The sequence below is a fragment of the Plecotus auritus genome (assembly GCF_963455305.1).
Source record: "Plecotus auritus genome assembly, chromosome: 6".
Taxonomy (NCBI): domain Eukaryota; kingdom Metazoa; phylum Chordata; class Mammalia; order Chiroptera; family Vespertilionidae; genus Plecotus; species Plecotus auritus.
The window spans coordinates 5,782,545-5,800,404 of NC_137773.1; the positions used below are offsets into that span (position 1 = coordinate 5,782,545).

At 54.6% G+C, this 17,860-nt stretch overlaps 1 protein-coding gene across 2 annotated transcripts in view; it reads left to right on the plus strand.

Annotated features, from left to right (window-relative positions):
- The window catches only part of SH3PXD2B (SH3 and PX domains 2B), a 95,379-nt gene that overhangs the window by 13,343 nt on the left and 64,176 nt on the right, over positions 1 to 17,860 (plus strand). The gene's annotated exons all lie outside the window — the stretch shown is intronic.

A 17,860-nucleotide genomic window follows, 5' to 3' on the forward strand; every position in this document is an offset into this window, starting at 1 on the left:
GGCACCTGGCAGGCCGGATAAATGTCCTCGGCGGGCCGCATGTGGCCGGCGGGCCGTAGTTTGAGGACCCCTGGTGTAGAGCCTGGGCAGGTGGAAAAAATAGATGTCTGCCACATGGGTACCATCATTAGCCCATTTCACAAATGAAGACTGAGGCTTAGAAAGGTGAAGTAATCGGCCCAGGATCACACTCGGCTCTGCTGCCTGTTGGTGACTATAAATAGGGTGCAATCAGCCAACCCCAAAACTCGAAGGGAAACATTGCCTTAAAGCACATAAGGATAATAGTTTCTATTCTGCTTAATTAAGCAGAATTGCATGGACCCCCTGCTTACTGCTCTGGCAAAGAAAACTAGGAACCCAGCAGTGGCGTCACCATTTCCTCCTCCCCAGCCAAGGTGTGAAGCAGCAGCCTGTGGCTTCGGGCCACCCTTGGCTGCCAGTCAATTGCACAGATGTGTTTTTGTTTTTTTTTTCCCCCCTGGGCCAGGCCTGGCCCTAAGCCAGAGAGGCTGTGATGACCAGGAAGCCTTTGTCCTCACAGAGGTCACCATCTGGAATGTGTCACCTATGGTATAAGGCTCTGACAGGGCCTAGCGGGCTGTGGGGACAGGGCAGGGGTCTGAGCCCTGGGCTGTGCATTCCCTGCTGGGACAGAGGTGTGCTCTGACCTGGGTAAGCTGGGCTCAAAAGGAGATGGTGGTTCTGGGAATGGGAAAGCTGACTGGTAAAGGTTTTCCTAATATGGATAGAATTCAGAGGGTCCTTGAACTGGAAGGGGAAAGTATGTATTTAGTCTAGCCTCCAACAGGAACTTAGCAGTGCCTTCGTTATAAATGAAGGCAACACCCTCAGTGATACTAGTGAGACCTGTGACTTTGTCACCAGTAGAAATTCACCGATATTTTCATGTCATTTTATGGTTGTTTCGTAAATCCCAGTAGGTCATTTATACTTATCACTACTTCAGAATTGTGATGTTACTTGACCAACTGCTAGATTTTGTAACTTATTGCAGTAATAAATGTGTACATATTTTTAAAATGTGTTTCTATTGATTTTTAGAGAGGAGGGAGAGGAAGAGAGAGAGAGAGAAATATCGATGTGCAGGAGAAATATCCATGGGCTCTTTCCCATAAGCACCCTCCCTGGGGGTTGAACCCACCATCTGGGTATGTACCCTGACCGGGAATTGAACCAGCAATGTTTTGGTGCATGGGACAATGCCCAGCCAACTGAAGCCACACCAACCAGGGTGGTGTACATATATTTATAATTTTATTTTTTGAAACATTTTTATTATAATTCAGCGTAATTAGTTTCACTTAAAATCCCATGAGCTTTATTTTACCCATTTTAAAGGATTCTGAGGAAGGGTCCATGGGTTTCGTCAGATGCCAGAAGGGTGTGTGTGGCAGAGAAAATAGATGAGACTGCTGGGTAGAAGTTCAGAATTGGGGCTTGGAAGCCAGATGGCAGGGGTGTGGCCTGGCTCTGCCAGTTACCGGCTGAGTGTGGGACCTAATTCAGTGACTTAACTTTCTCTGTGCCTCAGTTTCTTCATCTGTAAAATGAGGGTAAGAATAGTACCTGCTAGAAGTTACTTCACATAAAGGGTTTAGAGCAGTGTCTGGCACATAAAAGTGCTGAATAAATGTTACCTATTAGTACTACCTTTACACATCATCAGCAGCATTCCACAACTAATGATGTGTATTTAAAAAAATATTTTTTTTATTGATTTCAGAGAGGAAGGAAGAGGGAGAGAGAGATAGAAACATCAATGATGAGAGAATCATTGATCGGCTGTTTCCTGCAGATCCCACACTGGAGATCGAGCCCACAACCCGGGAATGTGGCCTGACCGGGAATCGAACCGTGACCTCCTGGTTCATAGGTCGATGTTCAACCACTGAGCCACGCCGGCCAGGCATGATGTGCATGTTTAAAGGCAGCTCCAGATGCTCTGACACAGGTGGTCTGGAATGACCACATGTTGAGAAACATACTCTACAGGGCCTGGCCCAGGATGCACCCCTATGATTTCAAGCTATTTCCACTAAAGATTTATATATTTGGATATTTAGTGATTAAAACAATGTTGAAAATAGCCTATATGTGCAGGCTATTGGAGACATGGTTAAGTAAATGATATACAGCCCATGGCTCAGTGGTTGAGCATCGAACCATGAACCAGAAGGTCCAGGCTCGATTCCAGGTCAGGGCACGTGCCCGGGTTGTGGTTGCAGGCTTGATCCCCAGTAGGGAGAGTGCAGGAGGCAGCTGATCAATGACCCTCTCTCATCATTGATGTTTCTCTCTCCCTTTCCCTTCCTCTCTGAAATCCATAAAAATACATTTTTTAGAAGTAAATGATACATAGTCTTACAGTGCACTATTAAGGATCCTTTAAAAATGGTTTGTTCAAAGAAATGTTTAATGAAATGAGGAAATACAAGTGAAAAAGACAAATCGTATGTACAATCCTATCTAATAAAAGAGTAATATGCAAATTAACCATCACTCCGCTACAAAAATGGCGGCACCCATAGCCACAAGATGGCGGCACCCAGTCCTCTTAGCCCCGCCGGAGTCCCCCAGTCCACCCAGCGGTGGCAGTCCGGGGTGTTGGCTGGGAGGTGCCCACCCCCCATGCAGAGATCCCCGCCCAGCGGCGGCAGCCCGGGGTGTCAGGCTGGGAGCCACCAGAGCCCAGCATGATCCCCAGCCACAGCCTGGGCTGGGGTCTCAGGCTGGCAGGGCCACGCACCCCCGCCATGTGATCTTCTGCCACAGCCTGGGCTGGGGTCTCAGCCTGGCCGGGGTGCACCCCTGGCAGCGCGATCCCTGGCCAGCAGCGCCAGTCCAGGGTGTCAGGCTGGGAGCCACCAGAGCCCAGCACGATCCCCGGGCACAGCCTGGGCTGGGGTCTCCGGCCAGCAGGGCCTCGCACCCAAGCCGCGTGATCTTCTGTCCAGCGGCGGCAGCCTGGGGTGTCCAGCTGGGAGGTGCCAGAGCCCAGCGCGATCCCCAGCCATAGCTTGGGCTGGGGTCTCAGCCTGGCCTGGGCGTGCACCCCCTGCAGTGCCATCCCTGGCCAGGCTGAGATGGCAGCCTGGGCTGGGGTCTCAGCCTGGCCGGGGCACGCACCCCCAATGGCACCATCCCAGGCCAGGCTCATATGGCAGCCTGGGCTGGGGTCTCAGCCTGGCTGGGCTGAGGCGGCAGCCTGGGCTGAGGTCTCAGCCTGGTCGGGGCGCCATCCCCGGCCAGGCGTGGCAGCCTGGGGTCTCAACCACTGAGTCACACCAGTGGTTGCAGATATGGAGGAATCTTAAATGTTTCTTTTTTTAAAATATATATATTATTTATCCTTTACAGAGAGGAAGGGGAAGGGATAGAGAGCTAGAAACATCTATGAGAGAGAAACATCGATCAGCTGCCTCCTGCACATTCCCCACTGGGTATGTGCCCCCAATCTTGACCGGAATCGAACCTGGGACCCTTGAGTCTGCAGGCCGATGCTCCATCCACTGAGCCAAACCAGTTAGGGCTGTCCAATATGCTAAAGAAAAAACCCTATCTAATAAAGAGGGAATATGCAGGGGAGGGCATTTGGGGGTGACTGGGTTGTCAGGGGAGGGCAGTTGGGGATGATCAGGCTGGCAGGGGAGCAGTCAGGCATAGATCAGGCTGGCAGGGGAGTGGTTAGGGGGTGATCAGGCTGGCAGGCAGAAGTGGTTAGGGGCAATCAGGCAGGTGAGCAGTTGGGAGCCAGCAGTCCTAGATTGTGAAAGGGATGTCCGACTGCCTGGATTAGGCCTAAACAGGCAGTCAGACATCTCCCGAGGGGTCCCAGATTGGAGAGGGTGCAGGTTGAGCTTAGGGACAACCCCCCGCCCCCGCAGTGCACGAATTTCGTGCACCGGGCCTCTCGTGTGATCTTAATCTCAAAAAATACCTCACTACTAGGCAGTCCTCGGGTTACGTCAGAGTCCGCGTATGTCGTTTCATGGTTACGTGGCCATCTCCCATTTACAGTATTTTTTTAAAAGTTCCATCGTTTCGACGTATGTACATACGTGCTTTATGTTTTTTACTATTTGTTTACCACAAGTAAAGGTCAGGAATTGTTACCTTTCTTTTAAATTTTTTTACTGTTTCACTTCATTGCTACTGTGTGTGTGCTCCAGGTGAGTGACGTAGGTGCTTATGTAGGTGGGTTCCGACTTACGGGGAAAATCGCGTTACATCACCCGTGGGAACGGATCTCCAATGTAACCCGAGGACCTACTGTGTGTATAGAAAAGGGGTCTGGGAGCCGAAACTGGTTTGGCTCAGTGGATAGAGCGTCGGCCTGCGGACTGAAGGGTCCCGGGTTCGATTCCGGTCAAGGGCATGTACCTTGGTTGCAGGCACATCCCCAGTGGGAGGTGTGCAGGAGGCAGCTGATCGATGTTTCTCTCTCATCGATGTTTCTAGCTCTCTATCCCTCTCCCTTCCTCTCTGTGAAATATCAATAAAATATATTAAAAAAAAAGAAAGAAAAAAAAAAAGAAAAGGGGTCTGGGAAGAAATCTGCCCAGAGCGCCTTCTCTGGTGATGGAAACGTGGACCGTGGGTAGGGCCTTGGGTGCTGGTCACCCGCTGGGTTGACCTCCTACCTCAACCTCCCTGGGCTGCAGAGCGGGAACAGCGTGTCCTGACAGGAAGCCCACGTAGACAGTTGGTCGGTCACTGTGAGCAATTGCATTGCTTTAAATTGATTTGGATTTTCATGGATTCCCCCAGGTGTCTCTTGGCGGAGAGGGGAAAGCGTCGGGGGCGGCGTCAGGAACGCTCAGGAGGGAAGGAGAAGGAAGGGGGCTGCTTCCCTTGCGCAGGCTTGTGTGTGGAGCGTGAGACGCCAGCAGAAAGTGCACACAGGGGCTCGGGGTGGGCCGGGGGCGGGGAGCAGCCTCTGCCAGATGAGAAGCCCAGCGGGCTATGGGTGCAGGGGTGGGCGGCCAAGGTCCCCACAGAACCTGACCCCCTGGAGCCATGGATGATTTCCTGCAGCGAAAGGGGCTCCTTGGCTGTGCCCGTATATGCAGCCCCCCACCTTTGTCTGGTGCAGGAATCCCTATCCCCTGATGACACCCCTCCTAGGTAGCTGTCCTAGGATCTTAGATCTCAGTCCCGGTACATTCGCCTCTACTTCTTTTCTCCTCCTTCTTCTGTCCCCAAGCCCACTCGGCAGGAAGACAAGGCTGGACTTGGGGGGAGGGGTGGTTGTTTAGCGAGGATCCAGGACCATCTTAGTTGCCCTCTTTCTGCCTGTCCCCCAGCGGGGGCACCGTCCTGCTCACCCCTCAGGACCCAGACTGTTGTTTTTCCTCTGGAGCCTCTCCGAGCTCCACCCGCAGAAAGAGCCCCCGTCCCGTGGTGGCTGTAAAGTGCTGTGAGGGGACCTGCGGCCTGTGAGAGAATTCTAATGTCTTTTCTCGAGTACCTACTATGCGCCAGGCACTGTGCTGGGCCCTTTAGGGGAGAACCAGGACCCAGAAGACCCCGTATCCTGGGCTTTTCCCACCATGTCGCAGCCTGGGCTAGTTTTTGGCTGTTACGTGCTGGCTGTGTGACCTTGGGTAAGCCAGCCACCCTTTCTGCATCTCCAGATCCCGTGACATAACATAAATGAAGTCCTTAGTGTCGTTCCCAATCAGCCCTGTTGAGGTGGCCCATTTTGATTCTTTTTTTTTTTTAATATTTATTGTTGAAAGTATTACATAGGTCCTCCTTTCCCCCGCATTAACCTCTTTTGATTCTGTTTCATTCCTTGGACAGCTTTGCCCCTGCCGCCTGTCTGCCTTGCACACAGTGGGTGCTCTTGTTGGCTGCCCAGTTCTCTCTAGGCAGCGCTGTTAACACAGGCGAGGCCCCAACTTGAAATCTCTCAGCTGTTTCCTGTGCTGTCCTGGGCTCCTGGGAGGGAGGCCTGGCAGCCTTGGAGGTCTCCGCACGCCCTGAGTGCCTGCCCTGGAGACTTTCCTAGAAAGCCAGCCTGCAGGTTGGTTTCGGCCGAGCCTGGGTTCCAGCTGCCAGCACCTCTGCTTGCCATCGGAAAGTTCCCGTGCCGCTTTGGGCCAGATGTGTGCGAGGACAGGAGTTGGCAGCCAGCGGTCCCGGCTGAGCGCCACGCCCGGATCAGGGAGTTCCCACCAGTCGCATGTTTAGGAGAATGGACGTGCTCGGCCGGCCGGCCTGCCCTGGAAGTGGTTCCCGCTGCCCGCCGTCTGCATGAGACTCTGGCAGTGAGGGGTCCAAGGGCGGGCAGCCCTGTGTGTGTGGGTACACAGGTGGGGGCAGTGGATCGGGCGTCACAGCGTGGCATTTCTGACTTGGCCTGTTAACACAGCTTATCTCGAAAGATTTGGCATTGGCCCAGGGGAGACAGACGCCGTCCGAGCCTCTGGTGCCCCACCTGTGAATCGGGGTTACCAGTGACGGCACTGCCATCTGCCCGGAGTCACTGCCAGTGTGCACTCGCTCACTTCATCCTCGGCCAGCCCGAGAAAGCAGCTACTGTTTGTTCTGCCCATTGCACAGATGAGAAAGTGGAGGCTCGGGGCCGTGAAGTGAGCTGCAAAGTCACGCAGACGCTTCAAGCCATAGAGCCGAGGGGCCCAGCTGCTCTGAAGCTAGTGCTTGTCCTTTTCTTTCTCCTGGATGACATTGAAGGATGAGCATTATTTAAATTTTTAATTGACACGCGTTCGGGAACATCCCCTTTTTTGGTTTAGTGTTGCAGGAGGTTTCCTGCCCGCCTAGGCTCTGTGACCACCAGCACAGCCGGGATGCAGGACGCTCCTGTCACCCCCAGAGAATCCCCGGGGCCGGCCTGACGGATGCCAGCTGTCCTTTCCTCCTTTGCCTGTTCAGCGCAGCCCTGGGGGGACGGGGACTTGTCTCCCAGGGTCGACCCCTGCCTGCATTCTCCTCGGTCACAAAGCGGTTCTGTTTCCAGCGCCCTGGGCAGCTGAGCTGTTCGTTCAGCTGTTTCAAGAGCATTGTCACTCCAGACGCCGGGAGACTCCAGGGAGGTCGCCTGGACTTCTGACTGTGTGGCCCTGTCTTGGCTTTTTGTCCATCTGCCTGTCTGTCCATCTGCTAGTTTGTTTTCCACCAGACATTTCCCGAAGGCCCAGCGTCACCAGGCCCTGGGAGGACAGTGGCAAACTAGGCAGACCTCGTCCCTGCCCCTTGCGGGCTCCCAGGGGCGGGGGTGCCAGTCACCCAAATAGAACAGCACACCAGAGGAATGCGCGCTGAAAGGAACAAGGAACGGGAGCTGACACCTGAGAAAGGAATAGCTCAGCGGGCCAAGAGGGAGGCATTCCCGCCCGAGGCGTGGTGTGTGTGCAGGGCACGGCATGGTGTGGTGGTGTGTGCAGGGCGTGGTGTGGTGTGTGTGCAGGGCACGGTGTGGTGTGGTGTGTGTGCAGGGCACGGTTGTGGTGTGGTGTGTGTGCAGGGCACGGTGTGGTGTGGTGTGTGTGCAGGGCACGGTATGGTGTGGTGGTGTGTGCAGGGCGTGGTGTGGTGTGTGTGCAGGGCACGGTATGGTGTGGTGGTGTGTGCAGGGCGTGGTGTGGTGTGTGTGCAGGGCACGGCGTAGTGTGGTGATGTGTGCAGGGCGTGGTGTGGTGTGTGTGCAGGGCACGGTGTGGTGTGGTGTGTGTGCAGGGCACGGTGTGGTGTGGTGTGTGTGCAGGGCACGGTGTGGTTTGGTGGTGTGTGCAGGGCACGGTGTGGTGTGGTGTGTGTGCAGGGCAGGGTGTGGTGTAGTGGTGTGTGCAGGGTGTGGTGTGTGTGCAGGGCAGGGTGTGGTGTAGTGGTGTGTGCAGGGCACGGTGTGGTGTGTGTGCGGGGCACGGTGGCATGGGAGATCCTGGCCAGGTCGGGGCAGGAAGAGGCCTTTGTGTCTTCCCCGACAAGGCTGAACGCTCCAGAAGGGCAGGGTCTTCTGTCTTCCTCATTCACAGCCATGTCCCCAGCCCTCGGAAGGGAGCCGGGCACGCAGTAGGCACTCTGTCTATTGGCTGAATGAATAAAAGGTCTCAATGGAGCACCGAGACACCGTTCGATTTTCACTTTAGAGAAAGTGCTCCCCTCCCACTCCCCGCCTGGCTCCCCTCTGCACGCAGGCACGGTCAGCCCTCAGCTCCGCTGTCCACCTGCGCGTTCACTACGTGCCCCACGGACGAGGAGCCGAGAGACGCAGCCCTAAACCACAGCATCTCCTCCGCCACTAACACCGTAAGCACTTGTGTTTGGGCCGCATTCCAAGCATTCACTTAATTGAAAAGATCGAGAGAGAAAAGAAGAGTTGGCAGCTGGCCACCCCCGGTGTGTCACTTGCCGTGGCGCCTGAGCTTGTGATTCCTGAGGCTGACGTGGGGAAGGAAAGTCTGGCCTGGGCCAGGGCACCCAGCGCCTGGCCTCGGGGAGCCGGGAGGAGGAGCGGGGATCTCAGAGGCTGAAGGGGCTGGGATTGAATCTGAAGTCACCCGCTTCCCAGCTGCATGACCTCAGGCCTGGCCTCTCCGCCCTCTCTGTGCCTGGGTCTCCTCCTCTCCACGCTGAGGGTGGGCCCGCCATCCGGCCGGCCTTTCAGGAGGATGGCACTCCATCTCCATAAAGCACCCAGCACAGCGCCCACGTGGCCGCACGTCCCACGCAGATTCTGTCTGGGGACCTCAGTCACCTCGGTCCCACCTCACTCCGGAACCCCGTGATCCCTCCCAGGTCCCCCAGGCGCCGTGGCACTGGGCGGTTTCTCCGGGAATATCTTTAAGAGAGAAACGCGTGCTCTCCAGCGTTTCCGGTGGTGGCGGGCTCTGCGGCGGTGGGAACTCAAACTAAGGGGTGTTGCAATTCCAAAAAGAGATTGGGAGCACTGACGTACGTAGGCCAGATGTTGGGCAGACGGCTGGGGAGACCGACAGATTGAACCAAAGGCAGCTCGTGGGCTCCACGGGGACCAGCAGAATCATGTTTCCCATTCGTTAACCCTGCAGAGCCCATCCAGCTGCCAGTGCTCCCAGCTCCCTCTCTCTCTCTCTCCTCCTCCTCCTCCCTGCTCATGCCCTTCCTCCCCGCCCCCCACCCCCTCAGTCTGCTCTCCCCGACCTTTGGCCAGAGCAGCATATTGCCAGGGAGGTGATCTGAAGCCCAGCCAGTCATTCGCAGGCTGCTCCCAGGATCTGCCAACCGGAAACCCGGCCAGCCCGGGACCCTGATTGGGATGGGGCGGGATCGCACCTGCGGTTTCAAGTGGTTCTTTTTAAACTCCTGGGCACCCTGGGACGTGTTCCTGGGAGCCTTCTCTGCAGGAAGTGGGTGCATCGGGATCTTGTAGCTACTGCTGCTGGCTTCGGGGCTGCCCGTGCTGTGGTGTTTACGTCGCTTTGGCTGTAGCGAAGGACAGCGTCACCTGTCCTGGGCCAGGGTCTTGCTGCAGGAACTGCGAGGCCTGTGAGCAGTGGCTGCCCCTCCGTGTGCTGCGCGAGAGCCCGTTTTCCTCCCTCCAAATCAAAAGGGCTCCGCTGTTTCTCAGGTCTGGTTCCAGGCCTCCTCCCTGGCTTGCTGCGTGGCCTCCCTGACCTCATCATTCCAACTGTAAACTGAGCAATGGTCTAGAGCAGGGTTTTCAAATATTTTTAAGTCCTGGAACCCTGCTGTGGGCCTGTGCAGGCCGAGGAGGACTGTGGGCAATGGAGGAGACCAGGCTCTGTCTTAAAGGCTCCGCCGATGGCTGCCTACGGCCACGGGGACTCCTGAGGTCTGGCGATGGGGCCTGCAGGCTGCTGGGTGACAGACACCCTCTTCCACATACAGAAGAGCACAAAGTGGGGGTGCCCAGTGGAAACCAGGGAAGAGGGCCAGCCCCCCACCCGCCTCACCAGGCTCTGGGGCTGCCTGCAGGCCAGCTTGACTGTCGGCCGGATCATCCTGAGAACTCTCCCAGTTTAAAGTCATGTGGGCACGTCCTTGTGCGGGCGGGCGGCGTGGAGGGGCAGAGGATCTTGCCAGGAAATGTGGACACTGTCGTGGACGTGGGAAGTGCACCTCTGAGTGGGTCACTGTACCTATCGGCCCCTCTGCTTCCCCATTTGTAAAATGGGGGGATTGCCCGGCCGCGGTGGCTCAGTGGTTGAGCGTCGACCTATGAACCAGGGGGTCACAGTTTGAGTCCCCAGTCAGGGCACATGCCCGGGTTGCAAGCTCAATCTCTAGTGCAGGGCGTGCAGGAGACAGCCAATCAATGGTTCTCTCTCATCATTGATGTCTCTATCACTCCATCTCCCTTCCTCTCTGAAATCAATTAAAAAATATTTTTAAGCCCTGGCCGGTTTGGTTCAGTGGAAGGAGTGTCGGCCTGCGGACTGAAGGGTCCCAGGTTCGATTCCGGTCAAGGGCATGTACCTTAGTGGCGGGCACATCCCCAGTAGGGGGTGTGCAGGGGGCGGCTGATCAATGTTTCTCTCCCATCGATGTTTCTAGCTGTAACAAATTAATAAAATATTTTTTTAATAAATAAAATGGGATTGATCTAGGTCAGGGCTGCTGGGTATTCCGCACACATCCTGCCATTCTGCTGCCCGTGGCAGACATGGCTAATGGACCACAGAACTCTGTCTTGCTGATGCTGTTTCTCACAGCCCCAGCCCCCGCTGCCCCACTGGTGCCCTCTCTAGATGTTTTGTTCTGTCTCCCAGGTCCTTCCAGGCCGCCGCCAGCACCATAGAGCTTGAGACGGTTGTGGGCTCATTGGCTGTAAACAACAGAACTCCAGATGGGGTGAGAAGGGCAAGGAATTCCACTAAAACAGCGCTGTCCTGGTTCCGGGGCCTCCTCCTGGCGCCATCTCGGCATCTTGGCATTTGTATATCTGGGAACCCCCTGGACTGTACATTCTTAATTTAGTGTTTTTGTTCAAATAGATTAGCTTTTTTAACTTAGGTTATCTTTAAAGGGAAACGAGCCATCTACCATACATGGAAAACCAATAGCCCTTGCTAGAAACAGAAGGAAACTAAATACAAAGGAGAAAGTCAATGTGTTAAAGCTCTTCCTCGCTAGTGTTGCCTGCCCCGAGGTCTTCTGTTCATTCCTTTTTTTTTTTTTTTTTTAATATATTTGTATTGATTTCAGAGAGGGAGGGAGAGGGAGAGAGAGAACCATCAATGATGAGAGAGAATCATGGATCGGCTGCCTCCAGCACACCCCACACTGGGGATCAAGCCCACAACCCAGGCATGTGCCCTGACCAGGAATCCAACCGTGACCTCCTGGTTCATAGGTTGACGCTTAACCACTGAACAACACCAGCCGGGCCTTCTGTCCCTTTAAGAAAAGAGGCCAGCAAGTGGTGGGGTGGGTGTTGAAAGGCCATTCTTGCCACCTTTCTGAAGACAGAAGGGACTGGCGGAAGCTCTCACTACGGAACTCCCTGCATTTAGTGCTGAGTCCCTGTGTCACCTAAAACCAGCTCCCTTACCCCGAGCTCCCACATTACTAGGCACAGGGATAAAGGAAAGAACATCACCCTGAAAAGCCCTTGGACCAGATCCTTCTGCACCCCCACTCCCAAACCCTCCCCCCACATCAAACCTCTGGCCACTGCAGTAGGGACCAAAATGTAATCCGTTGTCATGTGACCCATGCGGTGACCCTTCTTAGTAATACCACCTAGGAATTTCAGTTGGTCCTTTGCCAACCCTAGAAACCCCACCAAATAGATTTGCAAAGCAGTGAAATGGGAGGGCATCCCCCCCCCGAGCCTCAGAGATTTTATTCACGGGCAGAAACACCTTCTCGTGTTTTCAAGTTCACGTGATGAAAGCATATGAGATCACAGCGCTCCAGAGGTGGGGCAGCAGCTATGTCATGGTCTCCCGCCCTGGGGACCTGTATCCGCGGAGTTCTAGGGCCTAGCCCAGAGCTGCGGCCGTGGGCAGAGATCTGGGTCTGCAGGCACAGGGCATGTTCGTTTATCGGGGCTATTGGGGGCACATGGGCCCTTGGTCCATTTCTGGCCCATCCACCGCTTAGCTTTGCCCAGGCCTGGCTGCTGGTGTTTTTCAAGGGCCTTTGAGCTTTGTTCTGGTTCAAATCTTTATTTGTGGATGAACTGCCCCCTTGGCTGTTGTCACTTGGAAAGGGGACCGAACCTAAGGGCACTCACTGGTAGCCCCATCCCATTGGGCTGCGTTGGACCTGCCAAGGGAGCTGAGGATGAAGGGTTAGGACGCATTCATCGAACATCCTCCCAGCAGTCTGGCCATAAGCAGAGATCCTAACCCATGTGGATTCCGTTTCTGGAGCTTTAAAAATAATCTCATTGTGCCGAAACCGGTTTGGCCCAGTGGATAGAGCGTCGGCCTGCGGACTGAAAGGTCCCGGGTTCGATTCCGGTCAAGGGCACGTACCTTGGTTGCGGGCACGTCCCCGGTGGGAGGTGTGCAGGAGGCAGCTGATCGATGTTTCTTTCTCATTGATGTTTCTGGCTCTCTATCCCTCTCCCTCTCTGTAGAAAATCAATAAAATATATTAAAAAATAATAATAATAATCTCATTGTGTTTACAACACCCCGTGCGATAGTAAGGACAGGCATCCCATTTCCTGAGAAGGCAGAAGCTCAGAGTCAGAGGACTTACCCCAACTCAGAATGAGGTCAGGGCCAAGGCCCCGCTGCCGCTCCCCTCCCTCCCACCCCCACACTCCCACCTCGTCCTCAGCGGGCCGACAGGGTGGTGCAGTCATCAGCTGTGACTGCGCCCAGTAGGTGCTCCGTGACCTGGAAGGACAGTGCAGAGGGACGGTCCCTCGAGTGCACCGGGGCAGTGAGAGAAGGTGGCCTGGGGTTCAAGGCCACGGACATGTTTCCTGTCCTCTTAGGAAAGTGACTCTTTTTTTCCTGATTATAAAAGGAAATACATTGTAGAAAATCTGGAAAATTCAAGAAAGCTTCAAGAACAGCATTTTCTTGAAGTCCTACTTGTTCTTCCTAACCCAGAGCAAACCGTCCTATATAATAAAAGCCCAGCAACCAGAACGGCAGAATGACCAGAGACCAGAACGACCACAGCCCCTCGCCCTGGCCAGCCCTGCCCCCCAGCGGGGACCCCACCCCGATCCGGGGCCCCCATCAGGGCAGGCGGGCCTGCCTCCACTCATGCACTGGGCCTCTATCCTCCTATATAATAAAAGGGTAATATGCAAATTGACCCTAACGGCAGAATGACCAGAACAACAGCTCGACCAGTCACTGTGAGGCACACTGACCACTTCTCGGTCCCTTTCCCCGGCCGACAGGCTCTGATCACCTGATGGCAAACAGGGAACCCGGCGGCGCAGGGCGGGGGGGGCGCGAGGCCAGGTGTGGGCAGCCAGGGAAGATGGCCCTGATCACAGGCCAGGCCTAGGGACCATACCCGCAAACCGATTTTGTGCGCAAGGCCTCGAGTATATAAATCTCAGTGATTTATATGCGTGCACACATATATACAGTATGGTCAATCTGCGTTGTTTGCTGATTCCGTGTTTGGGAACTTGCCTGCTTGCTAAAATCTGTTTGTAATGCAACATCAATACTGTCACGTGCAGACACGGCATGGGCATAGCAGCAAACACCGGTGTGGGCCACTGTGCACGTTCCCGGCTGAGGCTGCGGAGGCGACGCTCTGCCTTCCTGTTTCAGCTCTTATGCTCGGAACAAGTGCCGTTTTCGTGCTCTCTTCACTGCCACGTTGATCTTGACATTTTGGCGCTTTTTGTCAGCCGTTGCACTGTTTCCAATGGCCCCAAACGTAGCCCTGAAGCGCTGTCTGTTCCCAAGCTCAGGAGGGCTGGGCTGGGCCTCACGGAGAAATACGTGTGTTAGATAAGCTTCCTTCAGGCGTGAGTTGTAGTACCGCTGGCCATGAGGTCAATGATACTGAATTAACATACATTAAACGAGGTGTCTTTAAACAGGCACCTGACACTCTATTTCCCCTAGAACAGTGGTCGGCAAACTCATTAGTCAGCAGAGCGGCAAACCACGGCTCGCAAGCCGCATGTGGCTCGCAAGCCGCAGTTTGCCGACCACTGCCCTAGAAGCAGAGGTCCAGTATTCGCTAAGTCAGTGTTTGTCAGACTCTATAGATCATAACTGCACACGTATAATTTGTGCGAGATTGAGGTTACACTGTATTAGCCTCTCCCTTTTACCTGCTACAGTGCCTGAACTACAGGAGAATGAGCGGGCATCTCTCGCTGGCCCCAGTCCAGCTGTGCCCAGCTGCTGGGGCAGGGGCACGGTGCCTGGTGCAGCAAGGCCGGCAAGGTTCGAGGGAACCTCGGTCAAGTCACTGTACTCCTGGGGCTCCATCTGTTGCCAGGAAAACGTGGGGAGTGTTCGGCTGGCCCGGGGATTTGGGCTCAGCCCCACCCCACAGCCCCTCGCCACCAGTCCATCTCCTCCAGGACTCAGAGGAGAAAGAAAACCAGACTTCTGGGCCTTGAAAATCACACAGGCCCCGCGGCCGAGGTTGTGTAAGAAGGGGTTTCAGCGGTGGCTAATTCCTGTCAAAGCCTCCTGTTGGGGAGCAAGAGGAAAGGCTCTGAGGCCCGCAGACACCCTGTGGTCTCGGTGCTTCCTCATTCCCAGGGGAGGTCCCGGCTGCTCCCTGCGACTCGCTGCTCTGGGCGGAGGTGGGGGTGGTGGGGCAGCAGGACAGCGGGCAGAGAGGACAGGCCAGGCGGTGGGACGACCTGAGAGACACTGCCCGCTCCCTTCCCACAGACCTCAGGCCTGCCTCCTGTCTGCGAGGGCTTGACCTGGTGTCTGGGTTTCTTCCTCATGAATTCATTCAGAAAGCGTAGATTTTTCCACCGTGCTCAGCGCTGGGCATACGGCACTCGGTGAATAAGACAGGCGTGGTTTCTGCTCTCACGAAACTTGGAGCCTCGTGGAAAGCAGACTCTCAGGCAGTTGCGGGAAAGCGTATTTGACCTTGTGATGGGGAAGTGGGTGCCGAGGAGACATGCAGCAATGTTGGTGGGGAGGGAGCAGTCCGGGAGGGCTTTCTGGAGGAAGTAGCATCTAAGCCAGGGGTGGGCAAACTTTTTGACTCGAGGGCCACAATGGGTTCTTAAACTGGACCGGAGGGCCGGAACAAAAGCATGGATGGAGTGTTTGTATGAACTAATATAAATTCAAAGTAAAGGAGCGGAGGGGAGAGCAAGAGAACCCTCCGCTCTTTCGGCTCCGCGGGCCAGATAGAACAGCCGAACGGGCCGGATCCGGCCCGCGGGCCGTAGTTTGCCCACGGCTGTAAGCTATGCCCTCTTAGTAGACTTGTGAAATGTCCCACCTTCTGGATTTTTCTGGTTGTTTCTTTCTGGTGCCTTTTAGCCCAGTCCTCTACCTCCTTTACTTCCAGGAAACTGGAACTTAGGTCAAGAGGCTTGAGATTCAGGTTAAACATTTTGTTGACAGTATTTGCCAGAAGATTATGTATAGTTCTGTCTCTGTGACTCTGACCAGTCTGGGTACTTCCGGTAAGTGGAGTCACACAGTATCTGTCTCTCTGAGACGGGCGTTTCCCTTAGCGCAATGCCCTCAGGGTTTCTTCAGGGCATAGCAGGTGTCAGCATCTCCTTCCTCTTTGAACTGGCTCATATTTCCTTGTACGGACGTCCGCATGGTGCTTTCTCATCCATCCATCACTGGACACCAGTTAGTCCCAGGGCTGCTGTGTTCCGATGGCTTTGGTTACAAGTAACAGACACGCACCCCGATTGGCTTAAACAAGAAAGGGAAGTTCTGGCTTGTGTTGTGACAGGTCCAGGATGTTGGATCGGGGCTCCAATGATGTCCCAGGACTCGGCCCCTCTGTCCCTCTCACCCTGCTTGCTTCTGGGTGCAGGTGCTTCCCACACAGTAACCCCTGGGGGGCGTTCTCCTCCCAGCAGCCATTGCCGTGGGAAAGGGGTCTTTGCCCTGATCACGCCACCCAAAGTCCTAGAATGGAGTCCCCTCGGCCCATCCCTGGGGGGCCTGTCTTATTCACCATCGTACGGCCGGCGACAGGCAGTGTTCTCATTGGCCAGCCCTGGGACACATCCCTACCCCCTCTCGCAAAGATGGGAAGAGGGAGAGGGGCGGCCCCCAAGGAAATCAGGCGCTCTTACCAGCAGAAGGGAAGGGGGACCAGGTGAGCCGGAACAACGGCTGATCAGGGTGAGTGTGGCAGGCCCTGGGCACGGCCCCATGGACATTAGTCATGGCGATGAATCAGGGGAGGTCATTGTCCCCGTTTTAGAGAAAGGGACATTGTGTCCAGAGAGGTCGGTGCCCTGTGAGTCTCGCCCAGCCAGTAGAACGGGAGTTGGAACCCGTGAGCGTGTTCCTTCGCCAGCCCCCACACGCCGGGCAGAGCCCAAGCCCTGTGTCAGGACAATTCTCATTAAAACAGTTAGGTCTGGCCAAAACCGGTTTGGCTCAGTGGATAGAGCGTCAGCCTGCGGACTGAAAGGTCCCTGGTTCGATTCCGGTCAAGGGCATGTAACTTGGTTGCGGGCACATCCCCAGTAGGAGGTGTGCAAGAGGCAGCTGATCGATGTTTCTCTCTCATCGATGTTTCTGACTATCTATCACTCTTCCTTCCTCTCTGTAAAAAATCAATAAAATATATTTAAAAAAAAAAAACAACCACACACAATTAGGTCTGAGCCTCAAAATGCAGACCATGGACTTGTGCTCAGAGGTTGGTTCCAGTAAACCAATCAGGCCTGTGCAGGGCCCTGCGCTGTATGTGCAGGACTTGAACTTTGCAAACAGGCATCAGGAATGAACTGTGTAAGCAGAATTTCCCCCCTGTTTATGAGTGTATGCTTTTTATTGGTTTTAAGAAAAAATAAAAATCTTTGATGACATTTTCTCTCTTTTTTTTTTCTCCTTGTTTTTTAATATGTATTTTTTAAATCCTTACCCGAGGATATGTTTTCATTGATTTAAAGGAAAGAGAAAGGGGGTGGGAGGCGAAGGGAGGGGAGGGAGAGAGTGAGAGAGACACCCATGGGTTGCCTCTCCTACATGCCCCGACCTAGGATTGAACCCACAACCTTTTTACTGTCCACATTGGCTTTGTTCTTGACAGAGGGTCATCCAAACTTGGCCTAAACATCCCCCAGGGATGGCAACCTTTGACATGCTAGTTTCTGGGCCGACGCTCACTGCCTCTGCCTGGCCTAGCTCAGGTCACGTGCTCACTCTTCAGCTGCTTCCCGTGGGTAAGGAATAGTACCCACCTCTGCATCTAACAAACTATCGCCCAGGTGGGGGAGGGGGTTCCCGGGAGAAAGAAACGGGCTCTGAGTGGAAGAAAAATTAATCCATACTAGGCAAAAAATAGCATATCCACTGTATACATGTTATCTTCATTCATGTATGTGTTGTCTTTCCAGCTGACCCTCGCCTTGTGGAGGACCAGGGCCCTCTGTGTACCCCCGTGGCCTCTAACAACACTGAACCCCTCCTTTTCAAACAGCATTTCTCTGTTTCCAAAGAGCTTTCACATAGATAGATACTCTGTAATTGTCAGAACTACCCTATAACCACACATAATTTGTGTGAGCCGGGACTGGGTTATGGCTGCTGATCCCTTAGCCCATGAGTGTCCAGGGCCACCAGAGTCCCCAGCCAGGTGCCTCTGGCCTCCTGCCGCCACCTCACTTTGCCCGAATGCGTCGTCGGTGTATTTTTTCTGAGTGCCGTGACTTGTGACAAAGGTTGGAACGTGGCCCTGCGGTTTAGAAAGTGGCTCCCCC